The sequence below is a fragment of the Callospermophilus lateralis genome, chromosome 4 (assembly GCF_048772815.1).
Source record: "Callospermophilus lateralis isolate mCalLat2 chromosome 4, mCalLat2.hap1, whole genome shotgun sequence".
Taxonomy (NCBI): domain Eukaryota; kingdom Metazoa; phylum Chordata; class Mammalia; order Rodentia; family Sciuridae; genus Callospermophilus; species Callospermophilus lateralis.
In genome coordinates, this window is record NC_135308.1 from 46,832,815 (window position 1) to 46,855,433 (window position 22,619).

Consider the following 22,619-nt stretch of genomic DNA (forward strand, 5'->3'; position numbering starts at 1 on the left):
AAGCTGAGCTCAGGGCCCAGGAACAGCGAGAAAAAAGAAAGATCCACCAACAGGAGGAGGAGGAGAAGGAGGAGGAGGAGGAGGAGGAGGCGGAGGAGGAGGAGGAGAAGGAGAAGGAGAAGGAGGAGGAGGAGGAGAAGGAGGAGGAGGGGGAGGAGGAGAAGCTGAAGGAGGAGAAAGAAGAAAAGCTGGAGGAAGAGAAGGACGAGAAGGAAGAGGAGAAGGAGGAGGAGGAGGAGGAGGAGAAGGAGAAGAAGGAGGAGGAGAAGCTGAAGGAGGAGAAAGAAGAAAAGCTGGAGGAAGAGAAGGACGAGAAGGAAGAGGAGGAGGAGGAGGAGGAGGAGAAGGAGAAGGAGAAGAAGGAGGAGGAGAAGCTGAAGGAGGAGAAAGAAGAAAAGCTGGAGGAGGAGAAGGAGGAGGAGGAGGAGGAGCAGGAGGAGGAGGAGGAAGAGAAGGAGGAGGAGGAGGAGGAGGAGGAGGAGGAGGAGGAGGAGGAGGACACTCGGGGAGACCTCAGTGCCCTGGAGGGAAAGAGTGTTCCAGAGAGGGCCCAGGTGTCTCTCAGGATGCTGTCACATGGGAGCCCCACCACCTGTAGCTCCCACGGCCCTGCTCAGGGAGTGCTCCTCCTGCTTCAAGCCCAGGGACACTCAATGCTCCACAACGGGTCCCAGGAGCATGTAGGTGAACTGGATCTTCTTGTCTCTCCAGCCTCCCAAGATGCCATCCAGGGAGAGCAGGGCCTAAAGCCGACCTGTGTTCTATCCCAGAGTTGGCCCTCACTAACCGCTGCTTCCAGGAGGCCAAATAAAAGGAAACGGCTCATGCCAGTGGCCCTGCCATCACTGATTGCCTGGCATCAGGATGGGCTGCCCCCACCTACAAAGTGGCCACTTTTATGTACCAAAGGCACCCTGAGGAGGGTTCAGAGTGCCAGAAGTAACAACATGGAACCTGAGGCAGAGGTCGCCCAGGGCAGAAGAGAGGCTCTGGAGGACTGCACCACCACTGTCCATGCATCCTCCCCACCTGCAGGCCCTCCCTGGAATGCAGGCCCCCTCCCCCCACCCACTGACCCCTCCCCCATCCCAACCAACCTTGCCAGCAGGCAGATGGAATTCCAGCCTGCTGGACCCCTGAACCTGTCCATCCCTCCACCTTCCCCCTCATCTAATATTCCTCTGCCTCTTCCCAGGAAACCTCCTTCTCCCTTCAGCCCCAGTCCCCATGTTGGAGTTACCCCTAATGTGTTTCACCTTCCCACACCTCTTACCCAGGTCCCTTTCCCCTCCAATCCTACCTCTTCCAGAACGGAATCCCCAACCCCCATGTGTATTGATCCTCCTCCTCCTTTTTATCTTCCTCCTCCTCCAATTCCTCCTCCTCCACCTCCCCCTCCTCCACCACAACCACCTCCTCCCCTTCCTTCTTCTTTTCTTCCTCCTCTTCCTTCTCCTCTTCCTTCACTTTTTCCTCCTCCTCCTTCACCTCCTCCCCCACCTCCACCACAACCACCTCCTCCCCTTCCTTCTTCTTTTCCTCCTCCTCCCCCTCCCCCTCCACCTCCTCCTCATCTACCTCCTGCTTTTCCTCTGCCTTCTCTTTCTCCTAATCCTTCTCCATTTCCTCTTCCTCCTCCATCTCCTCTTCCTCCTCTTCCTCTTCCTCCTCCTCCTCGTCTTCCTCCTCCTCCTTCTCTTCCTCCTTCTCCTCCTTTTCTTCCTCCTCCTCCTTTTCCTCTTCCTCCTTCTCCTCTTCCTCCTCCGTTTCATCCTTCTCCTTCTCCATTTCCTCTTCCTCCTCCTCCCATTCCTCCTCCTCCTACTCCTTTTCCTGCTCCTCCTCCTCTTCCTCCTCCTAATGTTCCCTCTCCTTTGGCTGCTCCTCCTGCTGCTCCTCTTCCTCCTCCTCCTCCTCATTCTTTCCCAAGACCCACTCCTGTCCCTTCCACCCGCAACCCCAATACCCAGGGCCAGCACTCTGTCCCTCCAACCCTCATAGCCATGTCATCGGCTCACCTTTCCCAGCATCCTGCTGTGCTGCCTGAGGACATGGTCATGGACACTACCCCCCCTTCCATGGCGGTCATTTTCCCATCTTCTGCGTCCAGTGACAGCTCTGGCCCCCACCGCAGTGTCCATGGCCATAGGCAGCACAGGCAGCCAGCAAAGGGACCAGTCTTCCCTGGCCTCTCAACCCTTCAGATCTCCCAACCCAACCCCAATCTGTCCCATTCCATTGTCCCACCACCCACCCCTCAGCCTGCATCAGGGAACCCTGCTGGACAGCAAAGAGCCTCTCTTCCCAATGCCCCCATGGTTACCATGCTGCCAGTGAAGGTCCACTCACCGGCCTCCACCCTGGCACAGAAGGCCTCTGCACCACCAACCTCCCAGGCTGTCAGTGAAGAGCCCATGGATACCACCCCTCCTTCGAAGGCTGTCATGTTCTAGTCACCTCCTGCCTGCCAAGTTCTTAGACTGACTCAATTTGGTAAGCATGGCAGACACCTCGACAGCTATTTCTATATTGTAGGCCTGGTGTCACATATTTGGGGTTTGATTTCTGCTTGCTATTTCTTCCCAATGTTACTTTTGAGGTAAAATGTGCTTTGCAAATGTTGGCTTTTGACATAATAGCTGAAGACTCAATCACCAAGGAAGCAGCATATGTGTGTATATGCACACACACACACACACACACACACACACACACAAACACACACACACACACCAGAAATACCATAGTCTTTGTCTCTAAATTTCAGAAGTAGGCAAATTTGAAAATTTTCTAAAACTATAAAGGAGACTAAAGAGAAGTGATAAGTGTAAGAACTGTGGGAGCCTGGACTTAAATCAAGCATGGAGGATGACAGCAGGACAACTAACAAATTGGGCTGTAGACTGGAGGAATGTATTGTGTCAATGTTAGTTTCCTGAATGTAGGAATTTTTCAGGGTTATGGGAGAGAATTGCTATCCTGGACAATTCATAGCAGAGTAAAGGCATTAAGTGTCCAGGGGTGTGAGACACAAATACTCTTCTCAAACTGTTCAGAAAGGTTGAATTAGGGAAAGAGGCAAGATAAAGTACATCTGGCAAAATGTGAAAAGTCTGTGACTCCTCCTAGACATTCCAAATAACTCTCATGGAGAGGCAGGAAATAAAGTTTGTCCAGGCAATTTCAGTCGTCTTCCCTCCCCCACTAGGAAGAAAAGTTTTGCATTCATTTGCAAATACACTGACTTCAATATTTCACATGTGTATATGAATATTTCAACTATTATAATATAGATCTCTCTCCCTCATTGATGGCATGTTAAAATATTTAAAAGCTGTTTGCTGAACGAGATTGGTCAATTTTTTTAAAGGTCTGAAAGAAACAAGAGTTTAATAAGATGCCGACCTTGGTTTCTGTTCCTCTCATCATTTCCTTGAAGGATCTTAACTCAGCTAACCATTTTTAATTAGGCAAAGGTTTGTTGAATTTTGTTGATACTTGCCCTCAACTAGCTTTGAACTATGAATAAACATACCTGAGCAGCTAGCTATGACAGAGAGCAAGATGGAAGCACCCAACAGAGAATAATATGAACCAATGTTCTTTTTCTTGGAAGTGTCTTACTCTGATTTTTCTACTCCTTCTCATTTGCAGGCCTCATGTCCTTTGCCATAGGAATGAACTCACCACCTGGACTGGCCCATCAGGGAACTCAAACTTCCCCAAAATGACAAAGGATTCAAGGTGGAGACTTGTTCCATATGGAGACCACCCAAGTCCTGCACAGTGGCTGACTGCTGTGAAAGAGAAATGTCTCTCCATCTGACATCAAGAACTAAACAAGCCAGATATATATGCCAAATGTCTTCTTTGATATAAGGAGGTCATCAAAGAACAGAACAGGGAGGAAGAGCATGAGAAGAAGATCACCATTAAATTGGGATGAGAGGGGGGAGGGAAAGAGGGAGAGAGAAGGGAAATTGCATGGAAATGGAAGGGGACCCTCATTGTCATACAAAATTACAATATAGGAGGAAGTGAGGGGAAAGGGGAAAAAAACCAAGGTAAAGAAATGAATTACATTAGATGGGTTAGAGAGAGAAGATAGGAGGGGAGGGAAGGGGGGATAGTAGAGGATAGGAAAGGCAACCCATATAATCCCTTGGTGCATGGATGGCAAGAGCTCATAAATGGAGTGAACATGGTTCTGGAAGATGATACCTTCAGTACAGGCTGCCATCCTGCTTCATGAGCACCAAGTGAAAATGCCGTTGCCTAGTCTGTGCACATTTGGGGAGGAAAGGGAATTTTGTATTGTCATTCTCTAAATGAATACATCAACTTGCCGAATTGTCTGACCACCTTGTTTACTTTTGATCAAGGATCTCAGGAAACTAATGATATAGAAAAGAATTGTTTGGTAGCTGCTACTATCCCTATATTCCTTGTGATGATACACCTCATATGCATAGTATGTGGCTTTCACCTGCAGTGTCTTAGGCATATCTGTTCTTGAACAATATATCTGGTGCTGCAGAAAGGGAAACAATGAGACTGTTAATGCCCTGGGGTGCAGCTCAGTGGTAGAGCACCTGCCTGCCCTGCACAAGGCCCAGGTTTCAGTTCCCAGCCCTATAAAATTGAATGTTATGCTTATAGTAGACTAAGAACTTGAAAATAGATTTTCAAAGAGTAAATTGAAGTATGATCAGGGTCAATCACTCACCCCTGCCCACCCCAACTTCATTCTTCAACTGTGCCCATTTTTCAACTGCAGAATGTGTCATATGTATATGCTTTTTTTTTTTTTTTTCAGGGCTGGTGATGGAACTCAATCCTCGTGCAAGCTAGGCAAGCACTCTGTCACTGAGCTACATCCCCTGCTCTGAACGTACTTTTATTGTCAAGCATTATCCACATCTGTGCTACCTAATTCTAGGAAATATTTTTCATTTCTTTGCTTCACATGATCTCAGAGAGTCTTTCAAGAGTAACCAAAACTTAAGTTTCAGTAGGTGAGGGCTTGGTAGACTTGGGCATATAATTCTTGAAGTCTCCATGGAAACGTCAGTTCCCAACTCTTTGCAGACATGGGATCATTCTGCAGTCCCACTTCTTGCCTGGGGAGACCATAAACAAGAACATGGTTCCTAAGCTATAGAACTCAATGTGGTTCTGTTACAAAACACAGAGACTTGATTGGCCTTTGTCTTGGCACAGTAGCTCCAAGCTTGGAAGAAATACAACACAAGGAGACATTAGATCTTGCAGCATTATTTCATCTCATTTGCACGTTTTCTCTGAGATTTTGCAATCTTAGAGCATCTGAATAAGAGGTGGTAACAGTCAGGGTTATAGATTTCCTGCTGGAATTGTTACAAATTATGAAAATGGAAAAACAATAGAGGCTAATACAATATGGCCTAGAATTGCAACATTTTCAAAAATACCGTACTTTAAACATTTCGGTCAGGCCCCAAAGAAAAATTGTTTAATATGATTTGGGTTCAATTTGAGATGTCACATTGATGGACTGATATGGGTGGGAGTTTTGGGACTGAGGGTTATTTTGTTATTTACTAATAAATGAGACTACTTCATCACAAAAAAAATCACAGCATTTCTTTTTAATATTTGGCTTAGAAAAAAATTGGTGCTCCCCAACAGATGACCAAGTCCAATTTCTCATGCTTTTTTAAGATTGTTTTTATTTTTTCATTTGTTTTCAGACAGAAAGGAGACTGTTCTGAGCTGCTCCCCACTTGGAATCTGAGTTGCTTTTTGTCCCCATATGGAGTATTGTTTTCTTCTCAGTGACATATGCAAAGATCAAGTGAATTGGCTACTGAGACATGAAGCGATTCATGAGGTCCCCTGAACCATTTGCTCTGAGGACACATCATGTCCTCCTGCAGATCCAGAAAGTGCCCAGAATTCCACGAAAAATGTGTTGAAACCAGGCACCTTCATTGTAAACAGCACTACCTAGTCACCAAGCTGTGTCACCTCTTGCCATTTAAAATGAACAGATGTTATTTTTGCTCCGAACTGGATTGCAAAACATCTATTTTGTTTTAGCTCTTCTTTGCCAGTTAAAATCACATGAACAACAATACCTGAGCTACATTCCAGAGTGCCAGAAATATTTGTTTTCCAAATCAAGCATGTAAAGATCTCAGAAGGTGAAGGATTTAGTCTGGCAGCATTGAAAGAATGGACTGGAAGGAGGGCCAGAGTTTCCAGGTGTTGGTCACTAAGAACCAACCTGTTGTGGCCACTCTGCTTTCTCAGGGTGGGCCTGCAGTTGGAGAAGGCAGCTGTAAAAGGGTAATGGCGGTATCGTAGAATCTGAGTGACATATCAGTATATATATATATATATATATATATATATATATATATATATATATATATATATATATATATATTTAACCAGGTAACTCCCTGCTCCTGAATTCTGCCATGCAACCAGACCTGACAGTGAGCCAAACATACAGTGGTCCCATCTGTCTACAGGACCCGCTGGACAAGGAATTCATGACAGAGTCCTCCCTCTTCAACCCTTTGTAAGACATCAAATCAAAGTGCAGAGCTCATTCATGGTTTCTCTGCAAGTGTCTGAGAGAGCCGAGTGCCATGGCAAGAATCACTCTGGGACATTTCCCCATGGAAACAATCGCAGCTTTAGTACAATGCATCCCCGAAATAAAACACCATAAATCCAAATCCTGGCATCACTCCCCACAAGGACAGAACTGAGGACAACTGGTGTCTTTGGCCATTTAGGAGGGCACTTAGTAATGCCAAATATAGGTGGGTGGTAAGTGTGTGCCTGTGTTCTTTTCAGAGTTTGTTTAAATACTTCATATAATTATATCCTGTCAAAGTCATTTTATGATCTTTATCATCCCTTTGTCAGAAAGAAATGCCACCACTCTATGGGTCTATTTGATTTACACAGCACACCAGGACCAAGGCTAAGGTTAGGCTTTGTGGTTGTTATCTCAGAAAGTTTTAAATGCCTGTTAGAGTTGGTAGCCATATTAGCTGAAAGTGTCTAGGTAGTCCCCTGGGTTTAAGCCCCTTTGAAATATGTTACCTAGGGGATGATCAGGTAGCCCCCAAATCATTCTTTGGCATGACCACAACAAGTACCATGTTTATAGCTTTGCATGGCTTATATGCTAGTAGATAATTTAATGCAATGACAGTCTCATTTCATCAGTAAATGACCTAATAAACACACTCAGTGTTCATAGACCTTGCTAAGCATGTTACTTCATGATGAGCGATGATGAATAGTCATTGCAAAGCTGCTCCTTTGAATTACCACTTCAGTTACTGGACTGTGTTGTATGCACAATTAAGTTCCAAGTATTTTCTTTCTTTCTTTGGGTTGGAAGAGAGGAGATTTTCTTGATGTTTCGCAGGACACATAAGGTGCCCAGCTTGGCTCACTTTTAAAATGACGTCCTAACTGTGGATTAGTTTTTGGAGTTGCAGCCTGGGACTTAAGTGGGTGGCAGAATTTCACTTTGTCCCCTGAGTCCTAAGCAATGAGAATTGGGTAGTGTGCTGAGTCACAGGGTGTCTGGCTGAGAGGGATGGGGCCATTGGATCTGCAAGCATCGTTAGATTAGCACAGATTCAAGGCTGTGACAGGTTTCTCTCTAAAGTAAAGCTAACTAAAATTTTATCTCATAAAATAAAATCTGTAATAGGACTAGTCCAAAATTATTGTTCTAGCTAACTGAACTCTCTAACAATTTACTAACTTGAAACTCAACTTTTCCTTAAGTTGATGAATGTTGACTTGTTTATTCTCTCCCAAATTAATTACTTTCTATAAATGTCATTTCAAAATCTGTTTTACTTCTTTTAAATAATCCTCTAATGCCACCCTAATGATTATATTTGGATAAAATTCCAATCCTCCATACCTTTCTTGGTTAGCATTTTAGGACATGAAAGGATCTTAGTTGAAGTATGTGTGAGCATCAGTGTATAAATGTTTGCATATGATGTCACTCTTCTTTTGATGACTCAATGTAGAGTGAATCAGTCAACCATATTTACCAAGTACTCTCCCTGTAAGGTTTCATAAGTTACAAGGGTGTGTTCTGGATGAAGAAATGTAAAAGACACATCCAAGATCAACCCACTCCTCAGCTATGTTTATTTTATGTTCATTAAAGAAAGTGAGAAGATTAAATCATAACAAACCCAAAGAGCTTTCTTTTCCTCTCCCTCTGACTTAACAAAGACCCAAGTTGAAAACTAAGAACTCTGATAGCTCTGTGAAAGATTCCCACACACCTATTCTGTGAAAGGGGAATTTTCAAAGTTCTTGACAAGGAGCACTGAACAAGAGTCTATGAATTTGTTTGGGGACAAATAAATGTGGGGAGTTGAAACATATCTCCTGTTATTTGCAGGATATAAATGAAAAATATGCCCTGGGGATAAAGAAAGCAACACATAGTAATCAGATTGCTCTAATGCCATCCATCCCAAATTGTCATATGGCACATGCTTGAAATGATTTATATGATGCCAAATATAAAACAGGAAACTCAGACAGGTGGTTCTGTTGTCATATTAAATAAAAGGCTGTCAGAGTAGCAGGTAGATTTGGAGGGGAATATATTTCTCTTTGATCAGAGTTAACTAGTGAATGACATACCGAAAATGAATACTTCTTTAAGAACCATAGGCATAAAACTTTCCCACTGTGCCTCTCATGCTTCATAATATAACTTGCCAACAATACCACCTCCCTCTACAACCCTTGCCTTGATTGATTATCTTCAGACTCTGCATACAATTTGCATGTTTGGGTAGGAGGAAGGAAGTATGTTTGACACATAACAATAATAATATAATTTCTAATTGAAGAAGAGGAAAAAATAGTTTAAAGCTCCAATTATCCTGTAGATTCTGGTTCAATTTAGGAGTATGATGAATAATGTTTCAATCTAAACCCAGGGAATTAAGCTGACTTGAAAGAAAAAGGACATGATGTGCTGCCTAATAGCCCCTTTTCAGATAGCTTCATTCATATTCCTTCTCTTTGGATCTGGAAGTAGATCATTAAGCCTGATGATCTACACCAGACAACAAGATTACAGCCTGGTGTTTTTACTAGGAATTTTGAATCCTCTTCATTTATTCCTATGTGTATGACCTGTTTAGTGTGTTGCTGCTCTGTGCAAGGCATTCTGCTAAGTGTTGTTGATGTGTTGTGGCATTATGAAGAGTAGGGGTTGCCTGTGTCTTTGTCATCATGGGCTAGAGAGCCTGAAGGGAAGGCAGCAGCAGAGAAAGTCCTACGTCAAACTAAGACAAGGCACAATAACTAGGACATGTTCAGGTTGACAACCAAACACACTGAATATCCTCTGCATTGCAACTTGGGTTCAACAGCAGGAAAGGATATCATGGAGGCCCCTTCTTTTGGCAACTCTGTTTAACGAAAACTAGAAAATGCAAGGAGGCACCTTCCTGATTGGAGGTCCCTAAGTGTGTTGGTTAGAGTTCTCCTATGACTGAAGTTGAGGTCCAGAATATAAATGGGTCTCCTTGCTGTAAGGCTGTGAGTAAGATTTAAATGTGCCTCATTCTTAGTACTATTGAAAGATACTAATGATAACAAACATGTTACTAAATATTGTTCATACATGTAAATCACGAATAACTTGTTTTGCAATGAATCTTGCATTCCTCTACTGTATAGCTGCTAATATAGGCACGTAAAAGGCTAACAAAAACCAAACAACAACAACAACAAAAAAAACTTGCCATCTCTAGATTTAAATTAGCAGCAGCAGCCTAAAAGCTTTTTGTGTGATTAACTCTAATAAAAGAGAGGAAAAAAAATGATGAGGAGATGCATTATTCAAAAAATAGGATGCCCCGAGATTTTAGTATGTAAAGATTATATTATTACTCCATTTCATTTCTTTTTATAAACAAGAAACTACATTAAAAAGAATCTCAGCTTTCCCTAGACATCTCTCTTGGCCAATGTGAAATATTTTCCTCACTGCATTCAAGAGAAGAGAGGGGACATTTAAAATGCAGTGTGATGTGACTTCCTATGCCTTTCCTCCTTGCATTATGTGATTTCGCTCATAACACTGCTGGGTTTTTTGCAATTTCACATTAATATGAATGTGGTTAAGTCACTTTTAGCTTAACTCTTTTAGCTTCTGTTTGCAAATTGAGGACCATATTGGTTACACAATAACCTAAAAAGTTTCCTCAGTGTGACTGTCTAGTGGGTCATGCAATTCCCTGCTAAAAACAAAGATGCTCTTAGGGATCCAACCATACAAAATAGAGACATAAACACAGGGTGGCTATAGAGTGGCTCTGACATTGCTCCTACCTCTGAGCTAATGCTGTGTGGATAGCATCTTCTTGCTCTGACTGGGTTCTGTGCAATCGGAGGCCTTCCAACAAGACAGTGCAATCAGAACAAAGCCTCTTCCACTTGGAGTTTCAGGAATGTATGCCTCTAAGTTGGAAGCTCTTCAGCAGAATCCACAGGATGTTCTAAAAGAACATAGAGTAAGTGTCAGTACATGGGTCTGGCTGAAGATTTTCTCAGGCAGCAGTGTATGGACACAGGGCTGGAGTGGTTGGAGGTGGCTGAAAAACAGCCAGAGATAGAGTTGCTGCTGGGACATGATCTATGGTGGACAAAGAAAGGTAAAGGCATGGATCAGTAGTGCATGAGAAGCAGAGCCTTGGCTTCTCCAGCTAAAGCCCTGCTAATCAACGTGGGATGGTGAATTTACCAATGGGTTAAAACATAATAAATGCACTGTACAATTCCATGGCAGCATCTTACCACTCCTCCTGCCCTGTGGAGTCCTGTCAACTCCCTGCTGTTTCATGATCATTTGTCTTCCTTGTATCTCCATCTGCTTCTATTGTATAAATCATCTCTCTATGAGAGCTTTAATATTCTTGAAATAGGTGCTGTGTCTTGTGCTCTCTTTGGCTGGATGGCCTGCACGCGCCTCACTGCATTGCCTACAGACCCAAGGCCCCAGATGCAGGTGCAGATCCCGCCGGCAGGGCGCGTACTGTCCGCCCTGATTCTCCGCAGCGCCCGCTCCCGCTGAGAGAGCTTGAGGCAGTACCTGGTGGGATAGCGCGCCACTCAGGTCGCCCTCTAGTGGTGCCCGGACTGGCCCTGGCGTGGCGTCCGCAGGCCTGACCGTGCGCTCAGCCCGTCGCAGGCAGGTGTGCAAAAGCGGACGCGCTGAGGCCGCCCTTTTCGCAGCGGACTGCAGCACGAAGTTGGCCGCCGCCCCCAGAACTTTGGTCGCCTCCAGCTTCCCCGGAGGCGGCGCGGGCTCCAGGCCATCCTGAGGGCGGCAGGTGAATTGCTTATTGGAGGCGCCATTCGGACCCACTGATGGTGGGGATGGCGCGCTGCGACTGTGACCATCTGACAGTTGGTCCCTGTGGTGCCGGCTGTTGGGAGCCGGGTGCCGCGGCCCACCCAGGCCGGCCTATTGCCTGGGGGCGCCCTCAAGCTGGGTAGGGGCGGCGGTTGGGCGGTTGGGCGCGTGAGTGAGTGTGGCCCCACAGGTCCCTGGGCACGCGGGGGATGGGGCGGCAGGGGGAGTGGCCGGTGAGTGCTCCGGCTTCCAGTTAGGGGTGGGGGGAGAATCCCTTGAGCTGTGACAGTTGTGCCTGGAGGCAGATGCACCTGAGGATCAATAATAACCCCTGGTTTGGCTGCCTTCCAGTTGATTCAGGCCACCAGTGCCCGCTCACACCTAAAGCTCCTTTTTCCATCTCTTCATTTTGTACTTAGGCTCTTTGTCACTCTGTGTTTTATGTTTCTAAGTTGGATTATTCGCTTTCTACAGATAGATTATGAATGTCTCCAATGAGGCCTTTAATATTTATTTTTCTCGAAACTCAGTTTTTATTTTTGACCTACCAGCAACCAAGAACTGAGCCTTTAAAGCGTGCATTTTCTTCCTTAATTCAGCTAAGGAAACAGTTATAGAACACCTACTGTGTGCATTCATTGTGCTTGGTGCTGTACTGGACACTTACCATGCAACTTGTGGTCTAGCAAATGTCCTTAGTGCCCTTAACAGTTGCAGTGGTCAAGCAGAGTCCTCAGGGAAACCAAGACACCAGCAGGGACTGAATCATGGTCTAGTAGAATCAGCAGTTGGCACTGTGGTGGGACAAGCTTTTCATAGATGACATAGTCCCAAAGTTGTGGGCCAGAGTCCTATCAGGGATGCAGGAGTGGCAGCAACTGCCATAACCCATCCATACCAGGGATCCAGAGGGGTGACAACAGCTGGCTTGACTACCTGGCTGTGTGACAGGGTGATTGGTGACTGTCAGTTGAGCCTGTGGACCACTGTACCTGACTGTTGAACAGTTGGGAACATGTTGTGGCAGTGACCTAAACAGACACCCATCCTTCCCTTTCCCATCATTCCTGAGGAGCTGAGATTTATTCCCTGTATTTCAGGCCCTGTGGCCTCACCTCTCATCCTTATTCTACTTCCTCACTTTTGTCCTCTGAAGGGGGAGCATATAGGTCACTGCAGTAAAGGGTCCTGCAGAGGTCACAGCCTGGTGGTGGTGGCAGTGATGTGGCAGGAAGCAAGGACACCAGGCTCCCATGCCCTGTGTGGCTCCTAGGAGAGCATGTCCCTGTTCTGATCCACAGTAGAAGGAGGCAATGTGAGTGTCAAAGTCTTTTTCAGGTTTTCCTCATTATCAAACACATTGATGCTGAACTCTCATTGTGTTTGGATATGCAATCACCAGGGAATTCAGCAAAACTCAAACACCAAACCATCAGTTGAAAAATGAAACACTTTATCCAACCACATTCCATTAGTCACCTCTAGGTCCACTCCTGGGACCATTCTCATTGCTCTCAGTCTGGGTTCCATGGAACCTTCTCATCATAGGACAAATCATATTTGAATAAGTCCAGTATCAGGTGTTATAATTTCAAATTGAGGTGTCCACTAGAAGCTCACGTGTGAGACAATGAAAGAAAGTTTTGGTGTAAACAGATTGGGATGTAAGAACCTTAACATAAACAGTTCCTTAATCCACCAATATGGATAAACTGAGGGGTAACTCTAGACAGGTAGAAGTTGGTTAGAAGAAGTAGGTGACTGAGGGCATGCCTTTGGGGCTTATACTATGTGACTGGTGCTTGCTCTCTCTCCTACCCGATGGCCATGTTCTTAACTGGATACTTCCACCACATACCACATACTTCTGCTATGATGTTATGCCTCATCTTGGGCCCAGAGTTATAGAGTCAGCTGTCTAAGGACTGACATAAGAAACTGTGAAGCAAATAAACTTTTCCTCCTCCTTCTTGTCAGGTCTTTTGGTGATAATTTTTTAAAAAGCTGGTTAGATGAAATTGATACCAAGAGGCGAGTTCTTCTTGTGATGAGTCTAACTATATTGTTCAGGAACATCTGGCAATTTTTAGTATTTGAAGTAGGACTTTTTTTTTAATCTTTAAAATTTTTATTATTTATAAATCCAAAAAGAAATGATAAAGACACAGGAGAACAACATAAATTTACACATCATGAAACACATTTTTGGCATCATCCTTTGTATAAAATAATACAAATATACCACTTTATTAATTTTTTTCTTTGTTGTACTGAGGACTGAATGCAAGCACACTCTACTTCTGAGTTACATCTATATGTATAATATGAGATGAATTGCATTCTGCCATCATGCATGACAAAGTAGAATAAATAAAGAATTTAATAAAAAAAATTTAAAAATAATAATCATCACCATCTTAAAAAAATTTTAAACCATGAAAATTAATTGTAATCTTGCCTTTGCCAAATGACTGATGTTGATTTATTATATCAATAAAATAAAATTCTTCAGAATGTACATTGAAAAACCATAATTTTAAAATTCATATAAAAATAAGAATCTTATAATTTATCAAGATACTACATGAATGAAGTGCTTGGCATGGTGGCACATGCCTGTAATCCTAGCTACTCAGGAAAAAGGATCGTGAGTTCAAGACCAGCCTTGGTAACTTAGTGAGGCCCTGTTTCAAAATTAAAAAAGGATTAAAGTAGGACTTTCTAAAATTTTAGAGATGCAAGATGGAAAAGAATTGAACATTGCCACTGGAACTTGTGTGGCTCTGGTGGAGGCTCAGAAGACCAGAATGGTGGTAGTATTGTACATAAAAAAAAAAAAAAAAAGGCTGTGCTCATGAGATTGCAGCAGAGGAGTACACCATTAGAATTGCAAATAGAGGCCATTCATGTTACATTATGGCATAGAAATTAACATATTTTCAACAAGTTCTGCCACTGTGTGGCTGAATTTAGAGGTACTCATTACTCTGCTGAAGGAAATTTCAAGGAAGCCCAGCATTCATCTGCTGTATGAATATGACTAGCAGCTTTTCTCCAGGTTTATTGTGATAATGAGGAATAGAAATGAGAGGGTAAATGGAATTTGAAAAGAAAAGTCAGAGTAAAATTGGGTCTCAGTAACATGTGGTTGTCAAAGCATTACAGTCACTATAGAGATGCTAAACAATTTACTCTGAGACAATAGGAGATATGGCTTGGGAACATCCCAGGAATTGGCAAGACCATCCTGACCACTGCTTCATTGCTCTAGGACAAGGGTTGGAATTCCTCTGGATGTCTTTGTCTTGTAGATTTTGGATTTCTTTCTCTGGCTTATACTTTTGACAGTTGGGTGAATTACCCTGGTGAATATATCTTCAGGCAATGTCTATTTGGGGTCTCATAAGCTTCCTCTAGATGGATGTCCACATCTTTCCCAAGATGAGGAGAGTTTCTGCTATGACTTCAATGAATGGGCTTTCTATCTCCTCACCTTGATTCTCCTTACATTCAGATGTCCTGAAAGTGTGAACATCTGTGCATTAAATGGTGTCCAAAGAGATCAGATGCTCCCCTGGTGTTTTCTATTAGGTTTCCCTTCTACTTTGTCTCAGAAGAGCTGCCTTAAAGGTCTGATATTTCTTTGTTTTGCTCAATATACTCTGTTGTTTGGGATTTCTAATGCCTTTGTGTATGTTGGTTCAGATCAACACTGCACATGACCTTTATGCCAACAATGGTTTTTAGGATACATTGATGTGAAATTTGTTGAGCTTATTTGGCTTTATAATATGCAAGTTTTATATGTTAACATTTAAAATGTCTACGGAAGTAATCTCAGTTACACCCATGCTGCTGTTAAACCACAATGCAAAGAAAAGACCATGGACTCCAATTTTCAATCAAATTAAAGCAAGCCTGTAATTCCGACTAGACTAGCCGCGACAGTTTTTCCCGAAATCTGTGGGTTAGAAGACAGCCCTCCAGCTCTCTAGAAGTGCAGTTTTATAGCACAAAAATTTGAGAATTAACAGATTAACATGCCTGACAGTGAGGCTGACCTGGGCTGGGGCTGAAGTCTAGCAGGTGTCTTCCAGTAGGCAGAGTCAGTGCAGGGCGGAGCCTGAGCTCTGGCGGGCCACTGACAGTGGGCGGAGTCATTCCTGGGCTGAGTTGGAGTTCCAGCAGGGGTCAGCCTGAGGCGGGATGGCCCTGTGACTACCCTCTGCCCAAGCTGGCCTGTAGTTCAGCAGGGAGGATCAGGCCTGGGCCTGATGTGCACTGGGGTCCCCTGGTGGTGGGATGGAACTGTGCTTACCCTTGCCCAGGCTTCTGCACAGCAGGACCTGGCTGATCAGGTAGGAGCCTGAGCTCAGGGAAAGTAGGCGGAGTCAGCGCAGGGCGGATCCTGAGCTCTGGTGGGCCACTGACAGGGGGCGGAGTCATTCCTGGACCCAGCCTGAGCCCCAGCAGGGCTTCAGCCTGAGGCAGGAGCTACCTTTGACTACCATTTGCCACCTCCTGTCTTCCTGGGAGGTCTGGGCCAATCTGAGCTCCCAAGGATGTTTGCTGAGGAGTGAAAACAGTTTTCCTCTGTTGGCTATCCGTGAGGACTCCTCAGCACAGGAAGAATGACAAGGCCCTTGCAACCAGCACGACCAAACCTGACATTCCAGCTAGGGGTCAGGACAGAGAATCAGCAGATCATCAACACACTCCGGAAACCAGGGATGCCGTGATGGGACGCAGAAGCCCACAGGTATGCTCGGGCTCAGTCCGCCGGCCAAAAATCCTTGTGAACAGGAGGACAGTAAAGAACCCTAGGTGGTTAACGAGCGGCAGAATATTTAGGAAAAGCTGGCTCCACCAGATTGGTGTTGATTCTGGAAAGAAGACCATGATGACAGGAGCATGTGGATGCACAAATTCATGTGTCTTGTGTGTTAAGAATAAAGGGCTTGAACCTGGTGTTCTGTCACATGGAGGCTGAGGCAGAAGGATTATGAGTTCAAAGCCGGCATCAGCAACTTAGCAAGGCCATTTGCAATTCAGTGAGGCTCTGACTCGAAATAAAATACAAACAAACAAACAAGCAAACAAACAAACAAAAAGGGCTAGGGATGGGGCTTGGTGGTTAAGCACCCCAGGGCTCCATCCCCAATGAAATAAAAATAAATCATGTGCTTGAACCCAGAGAGGAAGATCCCACTGAAATACATTCAAATAGCTATATGCAACTTTCAGATATTGTTCTCCTAAGTCTTTGAGTTCTAAGTCAATAAAACTATGCAAATAAAGAATCACATCCTAATAGGTAAAGTGTATTCTTTCAGAGAGAGGCCAGTGTTGACCAGCTATCTACTTTCCTCATTTCAATTTCTCTAAAATCTTACTGCTCGAAGGTATCATGAGAGAAAACAAGGTATAAAGTCATGTTGCAAAATTAGGTCACAAAAGTATACATGTGTGAGTTGTGTGTGTGTGTGTATTTAAATTTCTTATTTGGTACCAGGGATGGAAAATCAGAGGCACTCTACCAGTGAGCCATATCCCAAGCCCTATTTTGTATTTTATTTGGAGACAGGGTCTCCTCTCACTGAGTTGCTTAGTGCCTCACAGTTCCTGAGGCTTGGTTTGAACTTGTAATCCTCTTGCCTCAATCCTCCAAGCCACTGGGATTACAGGCATAGGCCATCATGCCCAACACCAAAGTACTATTTTGGAAAAATAAAAGAAGTCATGGATTTAGCACAAGAGGTATTCTTCATTGAGTGTATTGTAAACTCTAAAGGGTGGCAACTGGGAACTGAGTGACAGATCCCAAAAGAGAGATCAGGAAAGACTTGCATAGATAAAACATTTGATAACATCACAAAGGTCTCATTTCCATTATTTGGAGAAAGACATATGATTCCATATAAGGTAGTGGGAACATTGTGAAGATGCCTAATGATGTAGTTAAGAACATGAAATCCAATTCCTATCTCTTTATGTATGTCAAAATAAACTCCAAATGCTGTGATAAATTAAATGTAGAAATCATCTGTGTTTTGAAGAAAATAAATGAATATTTATACAATAGTGTGTGATTTATAAGCATCATTGTGGAAATCTAGAAAGAAATGTTGGGCTGGGTATGTGACTCAAGTGGTAGCATGCTCACCTGGCATGTGTGCACCCGGGGTTCGATTCTCAGCATCACATAGAAACAAAGATGTTGTGTTCGCCGAAAACTGAAAAATAAATATTAATAAAACTCTCTCTCTAATTCTCTCTCTGTGTTTTTATAAAAAAGAAGGAAATGTTGGTTACTAATGCATGTTTGTATGTATATGGTTGTATATTTGTGATGTACATGTACACACATAAACCTACACATATTGCTCTTGTACTTTTGTTGCATTAACATAAATCTTTGGTATAATCATTTCATGGAGACAGAAGGTAGAATGGTTACTGGGGTGAGGAAGAGGGAAAAGTGGCAATTTAGTATTTAATGAGGTCAGGTTGAGTAGAATAGTACTTAGGATGTACAAATGAATGTGATGGCTGTATCATAATGCGATTCTATTTGTGCCATAGAACCACACTCTTTTGTAAATGTTAAAGTGTTAATTTTCTCATTTCATGAACAAGAACATGTACAACTTAAGCTGTAATAACTTTTTTAAAAAATGCACCACCTATATTCTTTTTTTTAGATTGTTTTCTTAGTTTTGATACATCTTTATTTTATTTATCTAAAAGTGGTACCAAGAATCAAACCCAGTGCCTCAGATATTTCAGGCAAGTTTGCTACCACTGAGCCATAGTCCCAGCCCATGTAATAACTTTTAAAAAAATGTGTCTGTGATATAATTATATAGAAATATGTATACAGATATGTAAAACTATTATTTAAGTAATAAAAATCTAGAGGGGCTATGGTTGTAGCTCAGGGGTATATTGTTCGCCTAGCACATGTGAGGCCCTGTGTTCCATTCTCAGCACAACATAAAAACAAATAAATAAAATAAGGGCATTGTGTCCAACTGCACCAAAAAATACTGTAATGAATTGTATTTTATATATGCCTGTAACATGATTACAATGAACAATTTCATGGCAAAATTTAAAAATTTATCACAATACATAAGTTATTTAAATTGAAGTTCTTGGGTTATATTTAGGCATTCATTTTAAATTTTGGAATATTTTCTGAAAATTCTCTGCAGAAGAGTTATGACAATTCTGTATTGCAGTTATCAGAGCAGGACAATTTCATTTTCCAACACTGTTGACATTATATTTTCTCATTCTCTCTATTCTTTGTATTTGATAGGCAAAAATACACATGTACTTTATATTTCCTTTGGATTACTGTATTGTTGACATTGAAAGTCATCTCGATCTTTGGTATGTCATCTTTTTTAGCAGCCTATATTTGGCTTTTCCGATTTTCATTGGGCTGTTTGTTTTTCCTTATTGACTTGGATGAGCTCCGTATGTGATTAAGCTCTGGTGAGCTGTGCAGACACACATAGGAACATCACCAAAATACAGTTTTCTAGCAACTGGCAACAGTTTTGCCTCTTGCAGAGATCTCTTTGCCAGTTTGGAAATTCTGGTTCTTCTTCTAAATTTCCAATTGAAGTCAAATTTTTTCCACTACCCTGCAGGGGTCTGCCAGTGGAGAGATGCTGTCCAAGGCAGAGCTTGGGCTCAGGCCTGGGTCAGTTGGTTGAGGGATGGACTCAGGCTTATACTGAGCCTTGACTCCATTGCAGGTAGGCAAGGTGGATCTGAGCCAACCCTGAGTTCTGGCAGACATATGCCTTTAGCGTGATGGACCTGAGACTACCTATTTCCGGGGCTTCCACCACAGGACATCCTTGTAGATTTGGGTCGATCTGGAGTTCCCAAGGATGTCTGGCAATGAGCAGAGGCAGTCCTGGGCCCAGTCTCAGAACCACAGATATCAGGTGGTAGCCGGTAGAATCAGGGCCTTTCCTGGGGCCGAGCTCCTGGACAGAGTTGAGCTCCAGTGGAGATGTGCAGGTGGTGGGATGGAACCAGTCCTACTCTAGCCAGGGTTTCCGTGAAGGTCTTTGAGGAAATCCTGAGCCAAGCCTAAGCTCCACCTGCTATGGAGCAGTGGAGAGATGAACTTGGCCTACCCTGGATCTGAACAGGTGTAGTAGGATAATCTTGGCTGAGCCCGAGCTCCAGCAGGTGTCTGTGAGTAAGCAGAGGCAGTCCTGGCCTGGGCCTGAGCTCGGGTGGGCATCTGATGATAGGTGGAGGTGGTATTGGGCTGAGTCTAAGCTCCAGCAGGGGTCGGACGGTAGCGGGATGGAACTGTGCCTACCCTTGCCTGGGATCCCATGCAGGTGGACTAGGCTGATCTGAGCTGAGCCTGAGTTCCTGAAGGTGTCTGACTATGGGCGGAGATGGTCCTGGGTCTGTCCTGAGCTCTGGTGGGGATTGGCCAGTAGCAGGATGGTCCCAGGCCTACCTTGGGCCAGGCTCCCATGCTTGTCAGTGAGGCTGACCTGGGCTAGGGCTGGAGTCTGGCAGGTGTCTACCGGTGGGCTGAATCAGTCCTGGGCTGAGCCTGAGCTCTGGAGTGGTGCCGCAGTCCGGCTGCAGCAGAATAATGGGGGGTGACGAATGACTTGTGTACGTTGATGCAGCAGGAGTGGAAGCCGTTTATTGTGGGACAACAGAGGTATTTATACATTTTGCACAGCTTATCTTAATTAGCATAAACTAGATACAGCAGTCAACCAATCAGGAATCTCCATACTTAATGGCTCGCTTTTGTTACTTTACAAACCACTCCCTCTGGCATTTTGTCAGGCGCCATCCAGAATTGTTTACAGACTTTAACATTTCTCTGGCAAAATAACAGGTGCCAATCTGACTTGTTTACAGACTCTAACAGAGTGGGTCTGCCAGTGGGCGGAGTCAGTACTGGGTGGAGCCTGAGCTCCTGAGGGAGTCTTCTGTGACTGGAAGCACCCAGGCTATCCTGGGCCTCACCTCATATGCAGGTCAGGCAGTATGATCTGGGCTGAGCCTGAGTTCTGGAGGGGTTTGCTGCTGGGCGGATTCAGTCCTGGGCTGAGCCTGAGCTCCAGTGAGGGGTCTGGAGATGGCGGGGATGGACCAGTGCTACCCTGTGCCTAGGCTTCCTTGCATGATGGCAAGGCCTATGTGGGTAGAGCTTGAATTCCTGCTTAGGTCTGCTGGGTGGCGGGATGGTACCTAGTCTAACGTGGGTTCCAGCTTCTGCAGAGGTTGCTGAGGTGGATCTGGGCCATGTATGACCTCTAGAGGGGTCTGCCAGTGAATCGAGTCAGTCCTGGGCCTACCCTGAGCTCTGGTGGTCTGGTGGTGGCGGGATGAACTCGGGCCTACCCTGTGCCCGGGCTCCTGTGCACATTGGCAAGGTAGATCTGGACCCATCCTGAGCTCTGGCGGGGGTCTCCCAGTGGCGGGAAGGACCTGGGCTTACCCTGTATTCTGGCTCCTGTTCGGGTCATTGAGGCTCTTGTGCTGATGGACTGAGCCCCGTCCCCAACCCCCATGGGTGTCTGGCGGTGGGCCGAGGCGGTCTGAGCCTGAGTTCTGGCGGGAGCTGCCAGTGGGTGGAGGCAGGCCTGGGTTGAGCTTGAGCTCTGGTGGGGGTCTTATGGTGGCGGGCATATGGATCTAGGGCTACCCTGGGCCGGGGATCCCATGCATGCTGGCAAGGTGGATCTGGGCGGAGCCTGAGCTCTGGCTGGAGTCTGCAGGTGGCGGGAAGTACCAGGGTTTACCCTTTGCTCCTGCTCCTGCTCAGGTCCTGGATGCTGGTCTGGGTCTGGTCTGACACCCCATGGGTGTCTGGTGATGGGTAGAGCTGGTTCTGGGAGATGCCTGAATTCCAGCGGGAGCTGCTAGTGAGTGGAGGCAGTCCTAGGTCAAGCCTGATCCCCAGCAGGGTCTGCGGGTGGGCGCAGGCATTCCTGGCAGAGCCTGCAGGCTGGTGTGGGGGGGGTTCCACTGTGGCAGTATGGACCCAGGGCTACCCTGTGCCTGGGCTCCTGTACAAGTGGGCGAGGCAGATCTGGGCAGAGCTTGAGCTCCAGCAGGGGTCTGTTGGTGGCGGGAAGGACCCGGGTCAACACTGGGTCGGGCTTTGCTCAGGGTTTTGAGGCTGGCGGGTGTCTGCCAGTAGACAGACTTCGTCCTGGACAAATCTGAGCTCCAGTGGTAGTTGCTGGTGGGCGGAGGCAGTCCTGGGCCGAATCTAGGCACCAGTACCAGTCTCCTGGTTGACTGGATGGACTCCTGCTACCCTGAGGTCAGTGAGGCAGAACTGGGCAGAGCTGTAGTTGGGGTACTGCCCGTGGCGGGATGCAACCAGTCCTATCCTTGCTAGCTCTCCTGTTCACATCCTCAAGATCTTGGAGGAGCCTGAGCTCCAACGGGGGACTGCTGGTGGCGGAAGGAGCCAGGCTTACCCTTCCATCTATCTCCTGTGCAGGCAAGCCAGGAGGACTTCAGCAGAGCTGGAATTCCGGCCAAGGTCAGATGCGGGAGGGATGGAACCCAGCCTACCCTTGCCAGGGCTCTTGCACAAGTCATCAAGGCAGATCTGAGCCACATGCTGCTCAGACAGGGGTCTGCCTATAGGTGGAGGCTGTCTTGTGTCTGGCCTGAGCTCTACTGGGGGCCTAATCGGGGCATTGGTCCCAGGCCTACCTTGGGCCAGGCTTCTGCATCTGTCAGCAAGGCTGATCTGGGTTGGGGCTTAACTTCAGCAACTGTCAGTGGGCGGAGTCAGTCTGAGCTCTGGTGCCAGTCTCATGGTGACTGGATGAATTTGGGCTCAGGCGCTGTCTCCTGCCAGGTCCTCCAGTTGGATCTGGGCAGAGCTAGAGTTCTGGTGGGGTTCTTCAGGTAGCAGGATGGAACCCAGCCTCCCCTTGCCCGGGCTCCTGTGCCTGTCAGCTAGGCTGATCTTGGCCATGGATGAGCTCTAGCAGGACTTTGTCTTTGGGAGAAGGCGGTCCTGTGTCTGGCCTGAGTTCTGCTTGGGGCCTGCTTGTGGCAGTTGATCCCAGGCCTACTTTGGGCCAGGCTCCAGCGCCTGACAGCAAGGCTGATCTGGACTGGGGCTAAATTTTGGCGACCGTCTGTCAGACATCAGAGTCAGTTCTGGGCAAAACCTGAGCTTGGGTGC